Source organism: Artemia franciscana, chromosome 1 (assembly GCF_032884065.1).
Source record: "Artemia franciscana chromosome 1, ASM3288406v1, whole genome shotgun sequence".
NCBI lineage: Eukaryota > Metazoa > Arthropoda > Branchiopoda > Anostraca > Artemiidae > Artemia > Artemia franciscana.
The window spans coordinates 55931878-55958492 of NC_088863.1; the positions used below are offsets into that span (position 1 = coordinate 55931878).

The 26615-nt window shown below is 34.4% G+C and overlaps 1 protein-coding gene across 3 annotated transcripts in view; it reads right to left on the reverse strand.

Moving 5' to 3' along the window:
* Positions 1-26615, reverse strand: part of LOC136031527 (uncharacterized) — a 146532-nt gene that overhangs the window by 113310 nt on the left and 6607 nt on the right. The window contains exon 2 of one of the 3 annotated variants that reach the window (XM_065711206.1): positions 21104-21161. The exons of 1 other annotated variant lie outside the window; for it this stretch is intronic. The gene's annotated coding sequence lies outside the window, so the exon portion shown is untranslated. Of the gene's footprint in view, positions 1-21103; positions 21162-25787; positions 25969-26615 lie in introns of those variants that run through there. One more of the 3 variants, XM_065711211.1, reaches the window with a different exon arrangement.

Genomic DNA, 26615 nt, shown 5'->3' on the forward strand with positions numbered 1-26615 from the left:
TAAGTGAAAGAGCGATTCTTGCACCCAAAAATATAGACGTCCAGAAAATCAACAATATTGTTTTAACCAAGATTCGAGACCTGGCAGTCCTTTACAAGTCAGTTGACACAGTTTTGGAACCAAATGAGGCGGTTAATTCTCCATCTGAATTTTTAAATTCCGCTGATCTTTCAGGGTTTCCACCAAACGTGCTACAACTAAAAATAAACGTACCAATAATACTGTCAAGAAATATCAACCCACCAAAGCTTTGCAATGGCACGCGACTCGCCGTAAAAAAAACAATGGAAAACGTAATAGAGGCCACAATCTTGACAGGGGCTTTTGAGGGTGAGGCTGTTCTTACTCCTCGCATTCCCATGATTCCAACAGATCACCCTTTTCAATTTAAAAGATTGCAATTCCAAACTCGATTAGCATTTGCAATCACCATCAACAAAGCTCAAGGTCAATCATTAGAAAAATGTGGTATAGATCTTAATACTGATTGTTTTTCCCATGGACAATTGTACGTTGCATGTTCGAGGGTCGGTAAACCTGATAATCTATTTATATGCAGGGACAATTGGATGTCGAAGAATGTTGTATATTCACAAGTTTTACGCAGTTAACTTGTATTGTATCTATCTATCTATCTATCTATATAAATACGAATTGTGTGTATGCATGTTTGTTTGTTTTTAAAAAGAGCGTTTGCATATGACGTGATTATAAGTACATAATGCTTTGTATATGCACAGACAATGGGAAAGCCAAGAATATTTTATATTCGCGAGTTTTACGTAGTTCAAAACACATATATAAATCTATCTATATTCATAGGTGGTACACAGGGACACAACTACAATGGTGCGCAACTAATATGGTGCGTAACGACTTACGCAAGCGGGGGGGGGGGGGGGGCTTTGGGGGGTTGCGAAACGCCCCCACCAACTAGGTGCTACCTAGTATAACACCTAGTATCTAATAAAAATTTTTAGATAGCCATTTTGTTCAGCATAGTTGAAGGGTCCAGTAACTATGTCTTTGAGGATGACAACCAACACAGCCCTCAGAGGAAGGGCATTAAATTATGCTAGTCATCTATTATTAAGATACAAGATTTTCATGAATGGAGTGTTTGGATACAACTCAGAAGGGACTCCATTTGACTAAAAATCGGAAGTTCTAGTGGTCTTTTTAAGAATCAAACGTGATTGTAGGGCAGCTAGCCCCCCTCCTCCCATGTCTTCTGTCCCAAAAATGAGCCCGTAAAATTTTTAAGATCGCAATTTTGTTCAAAATAGTCCAAAGATAATATAGTAAGGCCCTGGGAAAAGGCACAGCCCCCCCCCCCCCAGAACCTTTGGACAAGGGTCTTAAGCTATACCCCGTGGTTATATAAGGTTCAACTGGAAGAGGTCGTCTTATAAACTTTATTGTAGGCTCATTTGATTAGAAATTGAAAGTGTTGGTTGCCTTTAAGTGTCAAAAGTGATAGGAATGGAACTGGCCCCCAGCCCCGACGCCCTCTTTTTCCAAGTGCAACTAATTGAAATTGTGAGATATCCATTTTGCTCAAAATAGTCCAAGAACATATAAAAATGCTTACAGGGTTGACATCCCCCCCATGTTCAGGTACAAGGGTTGTAAGTTATACCCTGGAGGGATATTAGGTTCTTATGAAATGGGTGGTTGTATAAACTTCGGACAACACCACTGCACCACTGGAGACAAAACTGTCTAAAATGCTAGACAAACGAATTACAGCCCCCTTACATTGAGCAACAAAGAACATCATTTTTTTGAATAGGAAGAACTGATATTTACATTTCTTTTCTTAACTACTGGTGGGGCACTGGAACATCATAGAGAGATGTTCAAGGTCTCATATGGGCATTACTTTTATATCGACGGGTTTCTTGTTGATCCGTAATGATGGTACTGAAATGAAGTCCTATATGGTGCCAAGAAGGCACTTTGTTGCCATAACGGGAGTTGAAAATATAGAAAGTAAGAATATGGTGTCATGATAACCCCCATGGTTGAAAACATGAAGTTCGAGTTTAAAATCCCTTCTCTTGTATAATCCCATCCGAGCTTGTAATACGTTCATAAATCATGCGCTGACTAGAAAAAGCAGCAGGCTCTAGCGCATTGAAAACTAAGTGCACTTGAGTTTTATAGAGAATTGTACTTATATACTTAGTTTTATTGATTTCCTGACCACCGAAATACTACAGAAATCCAAAGAGTGTCTTTTATTTTCAACAGGCTACTTAAGGATTGTTCTGTTCCTAATCCTGATTTGTTCCATCGATTTTTTGTTTTCAGTAAAGCTCTAGTTTTTCAGACTTTTATCAATGTAGTAAGGTATCACGAGTAGGTTCGTTTGAATCAGGCGTTTTGTTATTTATATAATCAAAAAGGTAAAGGTAAAGGATACGGCATTAGACTTTACAGTCCCTACCGGCGGTGCTGATCTCCGTTTCTTGGCCCTTCAGCCAGGAAGTGCAATGGGGGGTTGGGGGCCAGCCATCCTGTGCTTTCGCACACCCTTCCTGTTTACCTTCCCCAGATTTCTCCAGGTACCCATTTAGAGCTGGGTCGACTCTGGCTATGCTTACAGAGTCACGCCACTGACCCCCGTCCCAACTGAAGAATTGGGTACACTGGGATTCGAACCCGCGTCCTCTCAGACAAAGGATCCCGAATCCAGCGCATATAATCAAGGAAGGGTTAAAAAAAACCTCAGATGACTTTGTTCCAGTTCTTAGTATTATAAGCGTTTATATCCTATGGCATTGAAAATTAATAGCAAATTATTCAAAACAAGCACATGAATAAGCAGGGGATAGGGCTCTCTTGTCTCTCCTAAATTTTTGAAAATAAATCTATTTGCGTCGTCATTAAAATCTAAATCTTATCTCCCTCCCCATTGTTATGGAGAAACAACACTGAGTAAGTATTTTATATTTTTTATTTAATTGTAATTATGATATCTTCTATAGAAACGTTTGTCATACTTTTTATATACCTTACCAACTTGACGCAAAAGATGTTCGATCCATATATCAAAATTAAGGCGAAATAGAGTCTTTATGCTTGTTGTCTTAAATGGCTTTTTACACCTTTCTATCAAATATATTCATAATTGTCGCACATTAAATTAGAGCACATTAAATATACTATCTAAGGAGAGGGGCTATGGGAAAAATATGATATCAGACTCATTGATAGCTAATTTTTCTCTTTAGCGTATGGGTATTTTTTAGTCCCGTACATTACACATAGAGATTTTGTTGCTACCTCTCTGAATTTCTGTTGCTATTCAAGCAGGGTGACATGCCTTTCTTTGGACAGATACAAATTATTTGCTTGAGTTCAGAGAGTATAGGGGTCAAATTAAAACGTTTGTTGCACTAATTAGACGGAAGAATGTAAGAAAAAGAATTTGGTATACAATTATGGACCGATCGGGAGCGTATGTAATAATATGTTGTTTGTTGACATTCAAAAATCTCCAACAAACTGACAAACTAGATAAATGCAATAGGGAATTTAAAGAATATTTTAAAAATTTGAGATTTGGAGAAACTTGAGTCTTAAATTTCCCATTGTATGTATTTGGGTATCATGAGAAAGCACATTGGTCTATAACAGAGAAGCTTCTGTATTTCATTTTATTATATACCGGTCTCTAACGATGAATTTTATATTATGCATTTGATTTGTTCATCGAGTTTGAACATAACTAGAATATCCTTTTTTCACTATATTTAAGTAAAATTAGACGAAGAAAAAGGAACATTCAAATGTCATCAAACTAAATAACTTTTATAATTGGCTTTTAAATTGCCCCATCCTTCTTGGCACTAGAACAAATTTAAAATTTTAAGTTGTCAAGATTTAAAGTCTTGATACTATATGACTACTCCCCAATGACTACCGTAATCAACTTTATCCATCTCTTCGCTTAAAAAGTAGTTTGAAGATATTGATACAAAAGCTATCCATTTCCCCCCAAATCTTAAACTTACACTGCGTTCATCTCCAAAATTATTTTGAGCGGAATATCGCAGAATAAAATCTTAATTGGTTAGGGAGTATATGTGGCTAGTAGCCGCAGTCGTACATGAATTTATTGTCACATATAATGCAGAAAATGGTGGTCTTTAGCTGCTATTGCAGACATTAAAGAAATAATGAAGTCTTTTGAAGGGAATGCAAATGTTATTTACTCGGCAGTTAACGTCAAAGCAGGAAACAGTCCAGATTTTGTTTTGCCATGTGAAGCTAATTATTATTCTCTGGGCAAAATGCTTCCCTGATAATAAAATACATAATATTTTGGATTGTATGTAAAATGTTTTTAAGGAAGCAGTACAAAATTAAAACAATAGAACATATGGGCATAAAGTCATATGATATATATGGCATATGTACGAGCGCCAAAACTCATTTCAGGCAATAACTTTGCAAACGATTGTGGTTTTGCTTATATTTTTAGAGCTATTAATTTAGAGAACTTTTTTTCTCAAAACATGTTTTTCAGAGAAAAGTAAAGAGCTCAATTAAACCAAAACTGAGCGGAAATAAAGTCAAATAATCTTCCAAGCGTAAAACTACCACAAATCACCATCAATTCATAAAGGAAACGAACAGAAATTACAATAAGTAACCAAGTCAAACCCAAAACGAGCAAAAATTAGCATGAGTAGGGTTTACAAATCCTATGCTTCCTTAAGATTAGAACATAATTTACCTTTTACTGAAAAAACAAAAAAAAAACAATTGGTAGTGGAATGTCAGTTTAATATACATATACTGACATGCATCCCTGAAAACCGATATAGTTTTTTATTTATAAACCTCAAAAAGTGACAATAATTTTTATACGTCTTGTTTTTAGTAAAGTGCAAATCATCTTCTTTTCATGAGAAGGTATGGGGTTTGTCAGCCCTACTCATGCTAAGTTTTGCTCGTTTCACTTGGTTATGTATTGTAATTTTTATTCGTTTTGGGTTTCATTTATTTATTGATGGTGATTTGTGGTAGTTTTACGCTTGGAAGATAATTTGACTTTATTTCTACTTTTTCGGGTTTTGTGGAGCTTTTTACTTTTCTTTGAAATTTGTATACGTTCTGATATTGAGTCTACTGGGAGCTTTCCGTTTCTAATTGCCAGCAATTGATCTGAAAATGTTTGACCAGAGTCATCGTTTTGCAATCGGACACGCATATTTGTAGTTAATTTTAATGTTTTTACGTGTGCCCATAAATTAGAATTTTTCAGGCAAGCATTCATTTCGTCTGCAGGGGTTGATCTAGGTATTATAGGTAATGTTTGCCTGAAATCTCCCGCAATGCCAGAATCAGTTTTATCAAAAACGTTTTACCAGTACCTCCTGGCGCATCCAAAAAGAAAATTTCTCCAACGTTGTTATCGACACAATGCATTATCGTATCATAAATGTCTTTTTGTTCCGATGTTAACTTGGAAATGTTATTTTGTACATACGACACTAGATCACTCGTACTGTAACTTTGTTCACGATCCAATTCTAAACATGTCAAAACAGCAGCGGTACGATTAGGTGAAGGCATTCCCAAATCCTGAAGAGGTTTGTTAGCCATAATTACGCACAAATCTTCTATAATAACTAAAGTGTAGTTATAAATTACTGATGTAAAATCAAAAGTCATATCTGACGTCTCTAACCGTTTTTGATGGAGTATATCTTCGGACATTTTCGATTTATACTTTCCCCATAACTCTTTAGGAGCTGAAGGAGAGCAAGTTGTTAGTATGATTCCAAACAATGCACGAATTTGACTTGGAGTTGACGTTTCGCACGCGTCATTGATGCAGTTATCCCAGTGTTGGTCATTCTCCAATAAATTCAGAGCTTGGCATGCACTATGGTAAGTGTCATGTATAGTACCGTTTATAGTTCTCAAATACTCAAAGGACGTCGGACCGGGTACATTCACCAAAAGCAGGCATAGAAAGAAGCATTCATGTTGATTGGGGTGAACGGTGTAGAGTCTTCCTATCGTGGTATCTTTGAAGATAGTACGTAGGCCGTTGACTGACTTACCCTGTTTTTGACGTTCAAATACTTTATTTTTAGTATTCCACGTGTAATACGAAGGCACTTCAGTAGACAGCAGTTTTTTTGCAAAAGAATCATTTTTGCATAGCGAAAAGAAAGCCGTTACGCTTTTTTATTATTGCTGTTTTACAGCCATCTTCAGTAGATCTTCTTCTATATTGTGGGTAACCATAATTGCCAGTAATTGTGTTGGGTAGTAAAAGTCAAGAATATTGCTTTGTTCACCTTCCTTTGGCCATGCATGGTGAATTTTCGTTCAGTGCACCGCAAGGTCCATCTATCATATTTTTTATAACAATATCATATTACCCCTTATCGACATTTTCATCAGGTATTTCAGCGGAAATCACATCATCAATTTCGTTAGAAGTAATTTTATAATGTAGCCAGATTAGTATATGTGCGTGTGGCAATCCTCGTTTTTGCCATTCCACTGAGTACATCCAGCATCGCACAGACCCAGGTTGCTCTTGTGATTCCTCGGCACACTTTCTTTTGGTGTTTTCTCTTTGAGAGGCAAGCCTAATTTCACGCTGTTGCTGTGATTCCTCGGCACGCTTTCTTTTCTTACTTTCTCTATCAGCCGCAAGCCTGTTTTCTTGCTGTTCTTGTGATTCCTCGGCAAGCCTTCTTTTTTCACTTTCTCTTTTAGCAGGAAGTCTGGTTTCGCGTTGCTCTGGTAGTTCCTCGGCACGCTTTTTGTTTTTCATTTTTGTATCAGCCGCAAGCTTGTTTTCTTGCTGTTCTTGTGATTCCTCGGCACGCTTTGTTTTCTTACTTTCTCTATCAGCAGTAAGTTTTTTTGGCATAGACTCTTTGAGCAGCTTCCTCGGCTGTTGCCATTGTAGGTTCTTCAGTCATTTTACAATTAAACATTTTTCCGTGAACGAATGTCTTGAATACTTTTAATGACGTCATCGTCATAACAAACATGACGACAACTAACTTCATGACGAAATGACATGATGACATGACGTCACTCGACAGACACACAGATAACTTATTATTATATATATAACTAGCTGTTGGGCCACCCCAACACCCAGTTGGTGGGAGTGTCTACTGGGAGGTTAATTTAAATGTATATATATATATATATATATATATATATATATATATATATATATATATGTATATATATATGTATATATATATATATATATATATATATATATATATATATATATATATATATATATATATATATATATATATATATAAAATATATATACTAGCTGTTGGGGTGGCGCTTTGCGCCACCCCAACACCTAGTTGGTGGGGCGCTTCGCGCCCTCCCCCCCAAGCCCCCCGCACGCCTAAGTCGTTACGTGCCATATTAGTTACGCGCTATTGTAGTTTTGTCCCTGTGTCCCACCTGTGAATATATATATATATATATATATATATATATATATATATATATATATATATATATATATATATATATAAATATATATATATATATATATATATATATATATATATATATATATATATATATATATATATATATATATATATATATATATATATATATATATATATATATATATATATATATATATATATATATATATATATATATATATATATATATATTTAACTACGTAAAAACATGCAAATGTACAACATTCTTTGCTGTCCCATTGTCTGTCCATATAAAAAGATTGTTAGGTTTACCAACTCTTGAACATGCAACATAATAATTGTCCATGGGAAAACAATCCGTATTCAGATCTATACCGCATTTTTCTAACGATTGCCCTTGAGCTTTGTTGATGGTGATTGCTAATCGAACATTCCCTGTGTCCCCATCGTCATTTATATATCCCCCTGTGCCCCCGGCGTCCCCGTTGTAGTTGTTTCCCTGTGTCCTGGTCGTCATTTACCGGGACACTGGGACACAAATGACGACCGGGACACTCAAAGAGAAATCACAAACTGGGACACCGGGACACAAATGACGACCGGGACACAGGGAATATAAATGACAACCGGGACACAGGGACACATCATTAGAATAATGAGGTATAGATCTGAATACGGATTGTTTTTCCCATGGACAATTATATGTTGCATCTTCAAGAGTCAGTAAACCTGACAATCTATTTATATGCAACATATATATATATATATATATATATATATATATATATATATATATATATATATATATATATATATATATATATATATATATATATCTATTCACAGGTTTGACACAGGGACACAACTACAATGGCACGTAATGACTTACGCACGTGGGGGGGCTTGGGGGGGCGTGAAGCTAGTATATCTTCAATATATATAAAAATAAGTTGTCTGTCTGTGGATGGATGGATGGATGGATGGATGGATGTGTCAGGTGACGTCACCTGAAAAAACTGGATTAGGTGACGTCAAAACTGAAAAAACTAAAAAAAGGCAAAAACTACAAAAAAAACTAAAAACTAATAAAAAAAATAAAAAAGCTAAAAAACTAAAAAAACTATAAAGGTAAAAACCAATAAAAAACTAAAAAAAAAACTGAAAAAACTAAAAAAAGGCAAAAACTACAAAAAAAAACTAAAAACTAATAAAAAAAGTAAAAAAGCTAAAAAACTAAAAAAACTAAAAAAACTAAAAAAAGGTAAAAAACTAAAAAAAATAAAAAATAAAAAAAAACTAAAAAAAAGGAAAAAACTGAAAAATAAGCTAAAATAAAGGTAAAAACCAATAAAAAACTAAAAAGAAAAAAAGGAAAAAACTAATAAATGACGACACTCAAAGAGAAAGCGACCAGGACAAAAGGAATGTTCGATTAGCAATCAACAAAGCACCGGGACACAGGGAGTATAAATGACGACCAGGACAGAAGTAAAAAAAAAAAACTATCTATATATATAAAAATAAGTTGTCAAACTAAAAAAAGGCAAAAACTACAAAAAAAACTAAAAACTAATAAAAAAGCTAAAAAACTAAAAAAACTAAAAAAAAGGCAAAAACTACAAAAAAAACTAAAAACTAATAAAAAAAATAAAAAAGCTAAAAAACTAAAAAAACTAAAAAAACTAAAAAAAGGTAAAAAACTAAAAAAACTAAAAACTAAAAAAAAATAAAAAAAAGGAAAAAACTGAAAAATAAGCTAAAATAAAGGTAAAAACCAATAAAAAACCAAAAAAAAACTGAAAAAACTAAAAAAAGGCAAAAACTACAAAAAAACTAAAAACTAATAAAAAAAGGAAAAAACTGAAAAATAAGCTAACATAAAGGTAAAAACCAATAAAAAACTAAAAAGAAAAAAAGGAAAAAACTAAAAAAAATTTTCATCTAAAAAACTAAAAAAAACTAAAAAAGGTAAAAACTAAAAGAACTAAAAAAGAAAAAAATAAATGACGACACTCAAAGAGAAAGCGACCAGGACAAAAGGAATGTTCGATTAGCAATCAACAAAGCACCGGGACATAGGGAGTATAAATGACGACCAGGACATAAGTAAAAAAAAAAATTAACAAAACTAAAAAGAAGGTAAAAACTACAAAAAAACTAAAAAGAAAAAAAAACTAAAAACTAATAAAAAAACTAAAAAATCTAAAAATCTAAATAAACTAAAAAAGAAAAAAAAAGGAAAAAAATAAAGGAGAAAAACAAAACTAAAAAACGAATGTATATACAGACCGGTACACCGGGATACAAATGACGACCGGGACAGAGGGAATATAAATGACGACCGGGACACAGGGACACAACTACAACGGGGACACCGGGGGAAACAGGGGGATATAAATGACGACCGGGACAAAAAAACTAAAAAGAAAAAAAAACTAAAAACTAATAAAAAAACTAAAAAATCTAAAAATCTAAATAAGCTAAAAAAGAAAAAAAAAGGAAAAAAATAAAGGAGAAAAACAAAACTAAAAAACGAATGTATATACAGACCGGGACACCGGGATACAAATGACGACCGGGACACAGGGAATATAAATGACGACCGGGACACAGGGACACAACTACAACGGGGACACCGGAGGAAACAGGGGGATGTAAATGACGACCGGGACACCGGGACAGGGAATGGTCGATTAGCAATCACCATCAACAAAGCTCAAGGGCAATCATTAGAATCATGAGGTATAGATCTGAATACAGATTGTTTTCCCATGGACCATTATATGTTGCATGTTCAAGAGTCGGTAAACCTGACAATCTATTTATATGCAAAGACAATGGGACAGCAAAGAATGTTGTATATTCGCAAGTTTTACGTAGTTAAAACCATATATATATATATCTATCTATATTCACAGGTGGGACATAGGGACACAACTACAATGGCGCGTAACTATTATGGCGCGTAACGACTTACGCGCGCGGGGGGGCTTGGGGGGGGCGCGAAGCGCCCCCACCAACTAGGTGTTGGGGTGGCGCGAAGCGCCACCCCAACAGCTAGTATATATATATATATATATATATATATATATATATATATATATATATATATATATATATATATATATATATATATATATATATATATATATATATATACATTTAAATTAACCTCCCCATAAACACTCCCTAAAATTTCCCATTAATTACCTTAATATTATTAATTACATTAGTTGTACTGTTTCTAATAATAGTATACAAATAGTGCCTTCTGGCTATTTCAAAATCCAAGTCTAACTTGATAACGTAAGCCATTATTGAGTTATGTCTATCATTTTTTTTAAAATCTACATATTCAAATTACGTTTGCTTGATTTCAACATCCACCTAAATATTCCTTCAAACCTTTACCTTAATATCCTTAACTTGTGTAGTAGTAACAGCTGTTGTACTTACAGCCCTTGCCTTGATGGAAATGCGTGGTTTATAGTTTAACTTAAGTAGTAGTAATAATAGTAGCAGTAACACTAATATTAGCACTAGTAGTTGTTGTAGCAGTAGAAGCAATAGTATTAGGAGGTAAATATAGTTTTTTGTTAGTTCAACGTTCCCAAAAAAGTTTGTAAGTTTTAATTTCAAACACAAAACTCTCCCTAAGATACTGCTGATATGCCCTTTTGACAGCCTTCATACGGATGACAGGTTATCATCCGTACAACAGAAATTTTCATAAATATTCTCTGGAAGTTTCACATTTATACCCTTAGGTATAGTTGGAATAATAGTCACAGCACTAATATCAATACTCAACATATTATAATTAACCATTCCTATGACACTGTCGATATGTCCTTTTTTATAACCTGTATATTCATATACTTCATGAAATTTTTCGTCTTGAGGCTCATAACCTTACAAGTAGTTGCGATAGAAGTAGCAGTTGTGGCAATAGTAATTGTAGTAGTAGAACAAGTAAATGTTGCAGCGGTAACAGTATTACTAGTAGTGCGCACTTATTTAGTTTTGGCCAATTGATCTTAAGCATTCTCTTAGATTTCCTACTTAATACTCACATGCATTCTGAAGATACGCTATTTTGACAATTTAAATGAACATAGTGTTTTTTTTTTAGTTTCAATCAGCCCTTAATATTCTCTCAGATTTTACATTCATAGACTTAGCTTTAATAGTACTATTATCATAGTAGTTCTGCTGGTACTAGAAGTAGTTGCAGTGTTAAGACTGTATTAGCAGTAGCAGTAGTAGTAGTAGCAGCAGTATTAACAGTGAAAGTAGCAGATACCTACTCCTTTTTGATTAGTTGAACAATGCTTTTATGATGCCCTTGAGGTTTAACACTGACACAGTAAGCCATTCCAAAAATATTGTTGATGCGAACTTTTGAGACCCTTTTGCGCCCTTTTGACCTTAAAACTATAAACTTTAACAGTTGTTGCAATTGAAGTAGTCGTTGGAGAGGTTTAGTAGCAGTAGTGTTAGTAAAAGTGGCAATGATCTAGTGTGCAAATATGACCGTTTTAGTCAATTGCTCATCTCCCTTGTCATTTACAGAAATTTCCAAATTAATGTACTCAGTCATTCCTGAGTCACACTTTTGACAATCCATACTTGCGTAACTTCTTTTCATTTAGTTCAACACTTCCCTTAACATTCCCTTAAAGACTCATCTTAATGCCCATCTCATTTTGGGAGTAGCACATAGCAGATGTACATACAACTTCTGCTATATGTAAGCAATCAGCAAATTGCCAAACTAACAGTCTTTGCACTGAGGCCGCAGGTGGGGGGGGGGGACATCTCCAAACGTATAATTACTAATATTTTCAACAATGCTGAAAAAATTAATTTCTCAAAACTTTGTTTGGATGTTTGTTTTGGGAAATGATGGGCGTGGGAGTTGCTCTCAACTCACTTTGATTCAGTTTCACAAGTTAAAGGGGTGTCCATGAGAATATTTTTTCTATCGTCGTAGATGCTGAAAAGACAGGATATTGTGTAAAAAGGTTTAATTCCTCTTGGCCTTACTATAAAAATAAATAAATTATAAGCCATATTCTGCACGTACACAGAAGGATGGCCTTCAGTCCAATAATTCTTCCATATATATGTCAAAATCTTTTCGAGAATCTATCGAATTCCCCCCCCCCCATAATATCTTATACTTCTTTATTGTTTACCTATTTTTTTTAGTGTACAAGATTAGACCCCCCTGCAATCCTTCCATTAAAATGAATCCTAAAAAAATTAGTAAAATGGCAAACAGAATATGTGTCTACTAAACAGCTTACAGTTAGAAGATATAGGAGTAGATAGAACATTAATAGTATGCCAAAGATTTGTTGACTCGGAATGATATGACGATGACATTTTAAGATTAGACGTCCAAGCCTTAAGACTTAAGTGTTGATTTGTATGTTTCAATGATTTTATTTCAGCATGAAATCTATGACTAAATAAAAGAATATGGTGAGAGACTACAACTTTTCTTTTGCCATTGATAATTTCTGTACGCTATGTTTGAACTTCATCCCTTACTCAAGCTAACGAATGGTTTCTATATATTGAATATGAAAAAAATGGATTTAGACTATGATGTGGAACATAGTGTTTCTTATTGTTTTACACAAGACCGACCAAGCATAACTACTACTGACAGCAACTCAGCGCAACAACAGGAAACCTGCTGCTATTACGTCTTGCTCAGCCCCACTTTACGCCGAGTTAACTCTCTGATCCCTCCGATAAAGCTCTATCTCCTCTAAGCTCATCAAATCCAATTGATGGCACATAAAATTTATAATGAACTAGCTGTTGGGAAGGCACTTCGCGCCACCCCAACACCTAGTGTCCCGGTCGTCATTTGTGTCCCGGTGTCCCGGTATGTAATTTCATCAGTTGACAAACATGATGTCAGTCGACAAACAACTTCATGACGCATACAGCTCAATCCTTATAATGAGGTCAGTCAACAAACATGACGTCAGTCGACAGACAAACGTGACGTCACTCGACACACACACACACAGACAACTTATTTTGGTGGAACGCTTCGCGCCCCCCAAGTCCCCCCGCGCGCGTAAGTCATTACGCACCATATTAGTTACGCGCCATTGTAGTTGTGTCCCTGTGTCCCACCTGTGAATATATATATATATATATATATATATATATATATATATATATATATATATATATATATATATATATATATATATATATGTATATATATATATATATATATATATATATATATATATATATATATATATATATATATATATATATATATATATATATATATATATATATATATATATATATATGTGTGTCTTTAACTACGTAAAATATGTGAATATACAACATTCTTCGCTGTCCCATTGTCTGTGTATATAAATAGATTGTCAGGTTTGCTGACTCTTGAACATGCAACATATAACTGTCCATGGGAAAAACAATCCGTATTCAGATCTATACCTCATTATTCTAATGATGTGTCCCTGTGTCCCGGTCGTTATTTGTGTCCCGGTATCCTAGTTTGTAATTTCTCTTTGAGTGTCCTGGTCGTCATTTCTATTCCCTGTGTCCCAGTGCCCCTGTCGTCATTTGTGTCCCGGTCTGTAATTTCTATTCGAACAATCCCTGTGTCCCGGTCGTCATTTATATATCCCGCCTGTGCCTCCGGCGTCCCCGTTGTAGTTGTGTCCCTATGTCCCGGTCGTCATTTATATTCCCTGTGTCCCGGTCGTCATTTGTGTCCCGGTGTCCCGGTATGTAATTTCATCTGTTGACAAACATGACGTCAGTCGACAAACAACTTCATGACGCATACAGCTCAATCCTTATAATGACTTCAATCGACAAACATGACGTCAATCGACACACAAACATGACGTCCCTCGACAAACACACACACACACAGACAACTTATTTTTATATAGATAGATAGATAACAAATTTTTTTTATCTTAATAGATAAAATAAGCACTTAGATGTTCTCTAAACATTAATAGCACGAAATAATATATTTGAAATATTTAGATTTTCTCTTGACTCAGCAACTTAGATTTTCTCATCTGATCAAGCTCGTATAAGTGTATGTTGCTAGTTTTGCTCCTGAAGTCTTTATTTGATTCGACCCAAAATCTTTGGATGGACATGGTAATGACAGTCTTTGAGCGTCCCGGTCGTCATTTATATTCCCTGTGTTCCGGTGACCCGGTCGTCATTCGTGTCCCGGTCTGTAATTTCTATTCGAACAATCCCTGTGTCCCGGTCGTCATTTATATATCCCGCCTGTGCCTCCGGCGTCCCCGTTGTAGTTGTGTCCCTATGTCCCGGTCGTCATTTATATTCCCTGTGTCCCGGTGTCCCGGTATGTAGTTTCATCAGTTGACAAACATGACGTCAGTCGACAAACAACTTCATGACGCATGCAGCTCAATCCTTATAATGACTTCAATCGACAAACATGATGTCAATCGACACACAAACATGACTTCCCTCGACAAACACACACACACACACAGACAACTTATTTTTATATAGATAGATAGATAACAAATTTTTTTTTATCTTAATAGATAAAATAAGCACTTAGATGTTCTCTAAACATTAATAGCACGAAATAATATATTTGAAATATTTAGATTTTCTCTTGACTCAGCAACTTAGATTTTCTCGTTTGATCAAGCTCGTATAAGTGTATGTTCCTAGTTTTGCTCCTGAAGTCTTTATTTGATTGGACCCAAAAGCTTTGGATGGACTTCGTAATGACAGTCTTTTCTACTTGTTGATTAAGTACCCTTGGATAGTCTCTTAAGTTTGAGATGACAGTTTTCTCTCTTTTTGTTATAGAATGTTTCATTTGACGAAAACCTCACAGGAAATTTTTATAAATTGATTTCTCTAAGCAGGATTCCAAGTAGATACGCAGAAAAAAGGAAAATTTAAAGATTTTAAAACAAATTTCGTTCGGCAATGAGCGGCCATGCCTGGCTTATTGGTAACATTAGTGCATTAAGAGCTTCCTCTGTTCATATTGACAGTGCACCGTTAGTTTATTCTTTATGTTAGAAACAACAGATAGTAATACAACTGGATAATGGTAATAATAGAGAAAGGGAGAGAGAGAGAGAAAAAAAAATACTGTTTATATTAACGCCTCCGTCTCTAGAGGCCTTGATGAGGTCTTTGTTCAGGAAAATTCTCATTATGATTTTATTTCATTTTTTTTTTAAATACTCGTAACTTTTCTAACCTTAATAATAATTACCCATTTAAATACGCATACACAAATACTCATTTACATTTTGGTTACCTACATTATATAATTGAAGAGTGATCCCTTAACCCGTATATGCCAAAACAAAGTCCTTTAACTTGAAACACAAACAGATAATTTCCTGATTAACCTAAATGCTGCAAAAAGACATTAAATATTTAATGTCTTTTTGCAGCATTTAGGTCGAACATTTCTAAAATAAAAGATGGATCACATCGACAGAGCAAATTGAGTTCGGAAGTTTTGTGCTTGTCTAGTTGAATTGTTACGAACCTGCCTTCCTTGCTGAATCTTAATATTAGAGCAAAATCCTAGATTGCTATTCATAAACTGATACTTTAGTTTTACATTACTAAAAGAATAAAGCAAACACTGTTACGATTGTAGTTTTTCCATAGATTTCGCTGATTGAAACACGTCTTCGGACAGGACTTAAAATACGCATAGCCAAATAATAGTAATAGTACGCATAGCTGAGTAGCAATAATATAACCAAAACCAGTAGTGTAACTAGAGATGTATCTGATAATCAATACGACAAAATCAAAATTTATCTGCAAAGTTTGTGAAGCTACAGATGGTGCAGAGGGAGAAAAGTTAGGAACACAAACAGGAAAACATATTGGGGAAAACTTTGAGTTTTGTTTCTTTAATTTTTTTTCACGTTTTTGGGGTAGATTCATCATAGCAGGGAAATATCAAATTTCATCAAAATAGCATAAAAATATAAGATTAGCACCAAACTGAAGCAGGAATACCCTATGATGGAAGCGCACGGAGCTGCAGGCTCGATTTGAAGTTAGTATTCTTACTTCCTGTGGACTTGGTCTGGCACCGAAATTTGAAGTTCTTGATACCCCCTCCCCCTTTTTAATCGAGAACGCTTCTACTAGGCGTAAATCAGAATGTCTTCCCACTTTAAATTCCATTAAGCTTTTTTTATTTAATTTAAATAGCTTAGGGTGAAATTCCAAGTCAGAACCAGCGTATTTAAATGGGAAAAAAAAATCCTTATTCTAAATAAGCGAGTAAAACAAGTAAAAAAAAATAAAAAATATATATGCTATTTTATATTTTACTTAATATATTCTACCTGTATTTTGGAATATATGTAGTCTAGATTGTTTCTTAGACCACACTGCCTTTCCAGTTGAAGAATTTAACAAATAAAAATATACAGATATTTGGTGTGATATTCTAAAACAAAGCATTGGACAAAGTAAGGCAACAAACTTTAAATGATAAAGAAATCTGAATATTTTGACTTCATATCCTTAAGCCTTTATCAACGGAAAAAAGTGAATTTAGCTAAATTAAACACAACATAAAAAGAAAAGGAAGACAACACACAATAAACAAACATGCAAGTTCTGTTTATTGTTTTAGTGGTTCTTTTCTTTATATTTTGTGTATAATTTTTTCCTCAGCTAGCTGGGTATTGAAAGTATATAAGGGCTCGACTACTATTAGAACCCCCTTGTCCAACATCCCTATATAGGAAACTAACCGTCTCTTGACTTGAATAACAAGGAAAATTCATTGGCATGTAAAACAAGAAAATTGACTTGAACCACCATATCCTGCATCGACAGCACTTTCTTTCTTTTTTCCGTTTCGTTTTTTCCTCAGCTAACGGAGCACTAGAAAATCACAGAGAGCTGTTTAATGGCTCATTTTAAAGGAAATTTATGTTTTTGAAAACATTTAATAATGAACAAAATCAGTTTAGAAATAAAAATAATTTTTACATAGAACTCTATTTTTCTATAGCTCTTCAGTAGCAAAGGTTATTAACATCTTCTTGCATAAGAAAATAAAAATAGTATTTTTAATATTACAAAAAGCATTTATATGTATTAATGTAAAATACAGTTCTTTTAGGGTCTTAACAAAAGATGTCATTTGTCAACTTAAACTAGAGTAATTCCTGAAAATTTTAAATAAAACAATTTAACTTCTTCTCTCAATTTGAAGTTATATCCGGGTTGTATCGGTACAACAACTCTCTTTGGGAGATTTAGGGGATGAGGGAGGTCCAGTGCTTTGGATAGTTCGGTGCTTCTGGACGTGCTAGGACGATGAAAATTGGTAGGCGTGTCAAGGACCTGTACAAATTGACTTGATAAAGTCATTTTCTCTTATTCGACCACCTGGAGAGCTGAACTGAGAGGAAAAATTATATAAAATGAGGTATTTTTAACTGGCGAGTGGGTGATCAGATCTTAATAAATTTTGATATTTAGAAGGACTTTGTGTATCAGAGATATTAGTATAAATTATGACCGGCATTAAGCATCTGACATACCTTTTAAATCAATTTATTGATTCTTAGAATTTTGCTAGAGTTCATGCTATATGCGGTCTTGGCTGTTGGCTTTTCCTACCTCGTTACAAGTGCAATTATACCTCTTTGCTCTAGTTTTTTCTCCGCAGATAGCGGGGCAATGAAAAAATCACATTGAGCTGTTTAATGGCTCATTAGAAAGGAAATAGAAGCATTTAAAAATTTTAAACAATAGACCTTGACACTTATTGAATTTAGCATGCTGAGGTTCATATCTTATTATTCAAAAAAAAAGAAAAAACATAGACTTTTTCCAGTTTATAATCATACTCAAAACCAGGTTGCAGCGGTAGTTAGCAACTTCAGTAGAGTCTATAACGCTCCATAGTAAAAAAAAAAACCATAACTACTTGTTCTACTTTCCGTTGATTTTTTAAAGTTGGTCCTGAGCCAAAGAAAGAAATTAAGGAGTTCTTCCCTTTATTTGTTTTGTCAGGCTGTTATAACCAAGTAAAATTGGTACAAATTATATTTTCAATAACGTTATAAAACACATAAGAGTTGAGAATTGGACAAAGCTGGTTTTGACGGACTTGGTTCAGGAACTGAAAGTTTAACCATTTTATAACGCTGAGCGTACGATCGCGCTTATTCTAAATTAGTAATTTACAGAATATGAAGCAGCCCAACTATCCCATTCCTTGGACCGGTTAAAAACTAAATTCCTTGGGCGGTTAAAAACTAAAGATAGCCTTTTCCCTCTCTAAGTATTCCATAGGACATTTTGCTTCCAATGATAAGGGAGAAAGTTTACTATTTATCCGTTACCCGGCTAAATATAAAAAGATTACAGCATACTGAAATAAACAATGCACACAAATCAAATAAACATAAATCAAGTAGTGGACTTGGCTTTTTCTATGACTCTCAGCAATGAGTTGCTGCAGACGACAGCAGTGTACTGTAAGCAAGTGCTTGTGTGAGTGATTGTGAGTTTAATAAGCATGGCTTTTTGCCAGCTTTATCGTCAATATTAAAGTTTATAGCCCCTTCCACTTTGTTCAACTACCGTACCCATCATAGGAGACTAAATTTTATAGTAGAATTATGCACTGTTCCAATAGCCCCCTGCATCACTTGATTCACTAGTATGTGATTTGAAAATGACGTCTTAACAAACTAAAAAGTTCAACCTTTAAATTGTCATTGTTAAAACCTTATACAGGAAAATTACAGGCTTCTCATTGGACAACAAGAAAAATTCACTTTTTTACATGAACATTAGTGATATATCCTCTTCTTTTTCTTCGTTACTATTAAGGCACAGGAACATCATAGAGAGCAATTTAAGGAGTCATATATGCTAATCCTTATATTATATCTTTTTTTTTATATATTAGATTCGGTTAGGCCGTCAGAAAGGGCTACATGGTACCCTAAAATCGTAATTTGTGGAGTTGAAAGGCTCGGTCGGATTCATGCACATCATAAAGAGCTAACTATGAACTCTTAACTGAACTAGGTCTTATATTCAATTGCTTTTTATTAACTTAACATAATAAGCCAGTCACAAAATGCCGCATGGCAGTCAAAAAATGTACTTTGGTTTGTTTGTTAATTTTTTAAGAATAAACAATAACAAAAAAGGAAGTCGTCCTAATAATGTTCTCTAAATAATTGGGGTGAGTCAATGCCCCCTCCCCTACTTGCTCCTCTTTCCAAAAATCACCGCTGAGTATGATGATAGTTTAAAGTGTTAGAGATTCTATAGACAAAGTTTTAAGACAAAAGCAGTGTCTTTTTCGGAAAAGAAAAAGTTGTATCAACCAATTTTAATTCTTAGGTAATGATTGAGAAATGCCTGAACCATTAGACTCCATTGGTTCACAGTTTCATAGATTATGAAGAGTTGTTTGGTTCAGCCACTGGAAGAACCTTAATGAAGATTCTGACCTTCTATGGTGATTAATATATTTACATTTTGTACGAGTGCAATATTACAGCGGTTAAAGTAGGAAATGAGGTTGTTATCTCTTTAATGGGATTAATGAGGAGTTCTGAGCTTATGGTTTGGTATTGAAGCAGGAGTTGAATAGTGATTGTGTTTTATCCTCGTTAAGAATCGTTATGATGGAATTTGTCCTATAGAACACAGATGAGGCTAAGGGGGGGGGGAGCAAGGAATCAAATGAGAAGCAGAAAGTCTTCTGGACATAGAATATGCTGGTGAATAGAGCTTAGATGAAAATATTTCCAAAATGAATCAAATTTGTAGGTTCATGAGTTCAGGATTCAAGAATAGTTTTAAAAATTAATAAAAGAAAATTTGAAAAGAAAAAGGGGATTGTTTTGCCCGGGTAGTATTATCATACCCGAGTAGTATAGCAATAATAGATGGTAGATACAAAGAAAATATAGAAAAAAGAATAGTCAATGTCCAAGGTTCTTTTTCATGATGAAAAAAGTTTGGAAGTAAAGGAAGAGTCTTCGAGTCAGGACTAGAATATTAGAGGCTACAATGATTACAGCGGTCAAGTATGGCTTATAAACATTGGTAAATTCCTCCTAAACATGGTTTTTCAAAGGAATTATCCAAGGATAGTGGGAGGATCCTTCAATGTAGGAATTTATCATGAGGGAGGAGGATTTTCATGAAGAGCCTGCAGGATTTTCTAGCATTATTTAAAAAAACAATGAAAAATAAATAAATGAAAAAAAATTTCAGCTATAAGTAAGGAACAGCATAAAAACCTGAAACGAACACAAAATTTTATGTATAGGGGTAGTCCCCTCCTTAACGCCTCGCTCTTTACGATAAAGCTTTTTAGGTTGCTTCAAAAAGAAGAGTTGGGAGAAAGAGTCAAACTTTAGCGTAAAGAGAGGGGTGTTGAGGAGGGGAAAACCCCTTTCATATACAGAATTTTTCTGTTCATTTTAAGTTTTAATGTCGCTCCTTGCTTGCAGTTAAAAAAATGTAGTTTTTTTTTTAATTAGTCCCTACAAGGATTACGGGAGCATTAGCTAAGCCTCTGGATAATATACTTTCTAATATACCTTTGAGTCTTCCCAGGGTCCTTATCTGACCACTTCGGAGTTTCAGCTAGTTTTTGAGCTGCAACAAAAGAGATCAAAGGCAAAAAATCAAGAATACCAATGATTAACCAAACTGCGATGGTAAAACTTAAAAATGATAGAGAAAAATTAAATTGATATGGGGTTCTAGGTGATATTCAGGACGCAAATTCGAGGTTTTTTTTTATTTTATAAAAAGTTGCAAGGTTTGATATGTCAAGTAGTCACATTGAAACCATTAAATAGAAAACATTCAAGTAAAAAACGTTGGATTAAACCTGTGATTTTTAATCAGGTAAATGTAAGAAATATATTGTTTGGAGCTCAAATAATCAACCCGACACAAGAAAATAGGCAATTATACAATTATAACATAAGCAATTATATCTTACGTGATCTCAGAATATATTGAGCTTTAAAACACGATTTTTTTTTTCTCTCTATATGTAAGCAACGATAAGCCTGTAATGATCGATGGGCAATGATAATGATGGACATTATGAGTGAAACTAGTAGCTCAGTCCAATCTATTGAACAGCAATTTATTGTAGTTGAAAATAGAAAGCAGTTGAATCGGAGCGAATAGTCTTACGGTTTGAATTCTTCGGGTTGAATTCTTGTACAAATCTTGTAGAAAATGACTATTTTTTGAAAAATGATATTTTTAACCTGCAGTCAGAAGCGCAGTATTTTAAAGAAAAGATTCTGTGTATATCTGATAGGCTTATGGCTTTAGTGTATCAGCCTAATGAAAATAATGTGGTTGTTAAGAATGCAGTTTGTGAGGATGAAGATCAAGGTAAACGTATGTATACCAATATATGTAGGGATTGATTAAATTTGCCAATAATAACTCATTTTTGAGTTGTTGCAATAAAAAAGGATAGGAAATATTTTGAGGTTAAGGTAAAAAAAAACTTGGAAGCAGGATTTAAATACTTACAAATGGGAAGGAGCTTAAAGAGAAAAAGATAGCAATCCATGTAAAAAGCTATGTGAGTGATGATGCCCAATTTTCTGTGAGAGAGGTAAAAAAAAATTGTATGAACAAAAAATGTGTCTCAAATGGATGGGTATTATGTCATGGGTATCAAACACAGTTCCACAATATCTTGAGTTTGAAAATCCAGTTAGTATGAAAATGAAGTTTTCACAAGACGAATGGTTTGAGGGGGTAGCACATCAGCCCCGCCCCTCCACTGCTTCATGAGATGCTAAGAAATGAGCTTTTTGTTGATGTTCTTGTTTTGTTTATTGATTAATTTTCGTCTCTTTTCCGCTTGGTTTAGTCAGAATAGATACAGAGAAGTTGATAGATGAACTTCAAAAGTATTGGTTGCAGCTGCTTTTGATTTTTTGAGGAAATTATTTTATGTTTTTGTTAACGAGAAAATTTTTTGAGTGGGGGGTAGCAGGCTGATGTCTTTTGAATGGTCTTGATTTGTGTGATGAAGCATTCATTAATATATATATATATTTTTTATTATATTGTATGTCAGCTTTGACGCAATATGTGTGTTATTTTCTTCTGTGTTTGCTTAGGTCTAGACATATGTCTGTTTGAAATTGATTTTTTTGACACCACCAACCGATACCGTCATATGTATTAATTTTTATTGATAATTGGTTAGTGTTTTACCTCCAGGGAACAGTAATGTCATGCAGCTTGAAAGTCAAAGGGTCGGTTTTTCCAGCCAGTTTAATAAATGATAAATAGAAGTTCAGATTTTAATTCTATTGAGATTTTCAAAAATGAACCTTCAAGATTTATTTTTAAGGAGGATACACTACCTTGTTATTGTGATTTGGGCCACTTTGGCCTTAACATTTTTCATGTGAATTGTCAGGGACTGCACTCTGTGCATAATTTCATATCGGAAATAATAAACACTAATGTCTTTCAGGTGATTGCTTTACCTAAGACACTGTTAAACGATATTAACTCGCAATTACTGGATAACCCTGGTTACAATTTAAATGAAAGGAATCTAGAATATTACCAACATGGTAGAGGAGTCTACCTCTACCATGTATCCATATATCTATATCTTGCAATATAAAGAGAAAATTTCCTTGTGTTTTGTTCTATTTTGTCCGACGGAAAGAAATTACGATCGTTGTATGTCACTTGGTAAATACCAAGTGCCGCAAAAACCTCCCAACACTTAGTGAAAAGGACTAAAATCCCAATTAGTTTAAAGAAAACAGACAAAAGGATATGCTGTGAAAGCCGAATGGGGGACTTAGTCTTTGACATTTTTGACTATGTCATGATAATTTGTATGGTGTTTTTTTTCTTGGAGCAAAGACCAGTCTGCTGACAGCTCTAGCTCAAGATTAACGAAAACATTTGGTTGAGAAATTCATCACAGAATTGGCTCACAGAAATTCCCATAGTGAAGAGCAAACCTTTTTCTTAGAAAAACGACTTATATCTATTAAAACTGCTGAATAATATATCACACAAAAATGCTCCGTACCTACGCACAGATAGTCACCTAGTTGAATAGTTTGGTAGCATAACTATTTATGTTAGGTCTTTGGTTACCGTAGGGAACTGTAATATAGTTGTCTTTGTAGAGTTTTCTTAAAATTAACATTCAAAAGTTAGCATTTTGCCCAATCTCTACGATGCTGGTTTTTTAGACTGGCTCTCATTTCTGTTGCTTTGAGGTGTGTCATTGCTTACATTTGGAGAAAGAAATCATGTTTTAAAGCTGAATATATTCATCCATAAGATATAATTTGATTTATATCGAATTATATCAAATTATATGTTGGTTTGTCTGTCTGCCAGTCCCAGTTATGCTAGTTCGGACACTTCCAGATAGTGTGGCCTGCTAGTCTATAAGTACGATTCTCGCTTAGGGTACGAGAGGTCTCAGGCTCGAATCCCGGACCACACCAAATTTTTACATTAAGAAGATCCGAAACTGATCAACATAGGGATCGCTGAAAGTTGGAAGGTATATTAGAAACTGGACCAAATTAAATTAGAAATAGTTGTTTCCCCGATTAGACTATTTGGGGGGGGGGGTGGTGAATGATAGTTAATTCGGAAAAATTGGATAAAATGAGGTATTTTTAGTTTACAAACAGGTGATCGGATTTTAATGAAATTCGATATTTAGAAGGACCTTGTGTATCAGAGCTTTTATTTTAAATCCTGATGTCAGGATCCGGTGACATTGCGGGGGGAGTTGGAGGGGGGAACCTGACATCTTGGGAAACACTTAGAGTGGATAGATCTGTATGACACTTGATGGGAAGAATAAGCACAAGTCCTAAATACGGGATTGGCCTAACCGGACCAGATCCGCTCTCTTTGGGGGATTTAGGGGGGGTTTCCAGAGCTTTGGTGAGTTCGGTGCTTCTGGACATGCTAGGACGATGAATATTGGCAGACGTGTCAGAGACCTATACAAATTGACCTGATAACGGTTGTTTTCCTGATTCGACCATCTGGAGGGGGGCTGTAAGGAGTTGAACTCATGAAAATTGAGGTATGTTTATCCCACAAAAGGGAGATCGGATCTTAATGAAACTTATTGGGTCTCAGATGCTCTGTTTTAAATTCAGACTGGATCTAGGGACAATAGGGGTGGAGGGGGAAACGGAGATCTTGAAAACCGGAAAGCGTTTAGAGTGGAGAGATCGGAATGAAACTTGATGGGAAGAATAAGCATAAGTTCTAGATATGTGATTGACATAACCGGACCAGATCTGATCTCTTTGAGGGAGTTGGGGGGAATTCTAGTGCTTTGGCGAGTTCGAGAATAAGGAAAAGTTCTAGATGCGTGATTGACATAACAGGACTGGATCCGACCTCTCGTCACAAGTGCCATATGAGCTCTTAGCTCTTGTTGATTTAAGTGATTATTGTATCGTATCTATGAAGATTTAGGAGCATTTAAAATTTAATGTCTTTTGAAAAAATAGAGAGATTACATTAAGGATTATGAAATGTAGTTATACTAAATAAGCAAAAAACTACCTACAAAAGGATTACAGTAGAAAAAATTGTTTTCAACTAAAGTTTCATTTTAGTTGATTCTTTTGATCTTTCCTTTATGTCTTAATAACACATGATGTATCGATACATCTCCAAAGATACCTACTTCTTATAAAATATTTATCCCTCCATAAAATAGGGAGTCCCTAACTCTTACTTCAATTCATTAGCTAGTCTGTCAACAAAATCGTTAGATCAAGACAGATAAGTACGTGTCATCAATTTAAGACTAAGCCCTCCCCCTTAATCTTATGCATAAATTACATGATACACAGCCTTGCCGAAAAACTGGTTTTGAGAAGTTTTTCTACTGTAAGCGATTTCAAACAAAATTGCAAAGTACCTGTAAACTTAAGTAAATAGAGAAAGTAAAAAATAATGTATGATATTACTGCAAGAAACTGGAAGCTCATATTTCAACTGATATCCTCTCTTAATCTGCTCTATAAAAGAAAACATATAACTGGAAGTGGTTTCTATGACATTGAATTCTGTCAAAAGTTATTAGTTACACCGAAATTCAATAAGACAGTTTTTATACTAAAAAACAATGTCATTTAAAAATTAACTTTAAATTGATAATCTTAAATAACTACCTCCTGTGTGGACCTACTCTCCATTCTATTCTATGGCTCAAATTTTAAGCCTTTTTACCGTTTAAGTCGAGATGAAGTGCCTTTCACAATTAAATTCATAATTTTCCATGTTGTTATTCCATACCAAGAAATAGTCCTTCACTTTTAAACAAGTCCTTTCACAAGTGGCTAACATAAAAATCCATAAATAACAAAAGTCACAGTCTAAAATAATCATTATAGTCATATGCAAACCGTTCAAAATTTGAAAACATTGAATAGTGAATTGACCGCTGACCAAGCGTGAAAGGCTTCCTAGATAAGGTTTTAAAGTTTAATTTGTGTTTTTGCTTACTCATCCAGAAATTCTATTTCGTTGTTACCATGTTCACTTTTGTACTACGTGGGTTCAAGTCTTGTGGCTCTAGTCTATTTGGGCTCGAAACAACTCTTCTTTGCTGACATCACGGACAAAATAAGCCCCATAAGATTGATTAACCTAACTTAAAATCTCAAATTACGCTAACATAGTAAGAAAATTAGTAGGTTTTACTTGGGGACAAAAGATTGAAATTATTTTGAGAAGGCTGATTCTACTTAATTTTTCTTAGTTTTCTACTGAGTTTTTCCTCTTAAAAAATTTGTTTTAAGTAGAAAATTATTGTGTATTTCTATTGTTGCGAAATTTAGACTAAATTAGTTCTTTTCTTGAATAATCGCTCTAAAAAATTAAAACGTTAGGGTAAAAGGTAGAATTTTAAGCGGTAGTAAGGGCAATCCCAGGGGTGGTATTAAAAACAAACGAAAATGACATTAAAAACATTTTTTTCAAATGAAAGTAAAAAGTGCAATTTAATGCTTAAAATAAACAGGAACTATTTCGTATATAAAGGCTGTCAAACTCCTC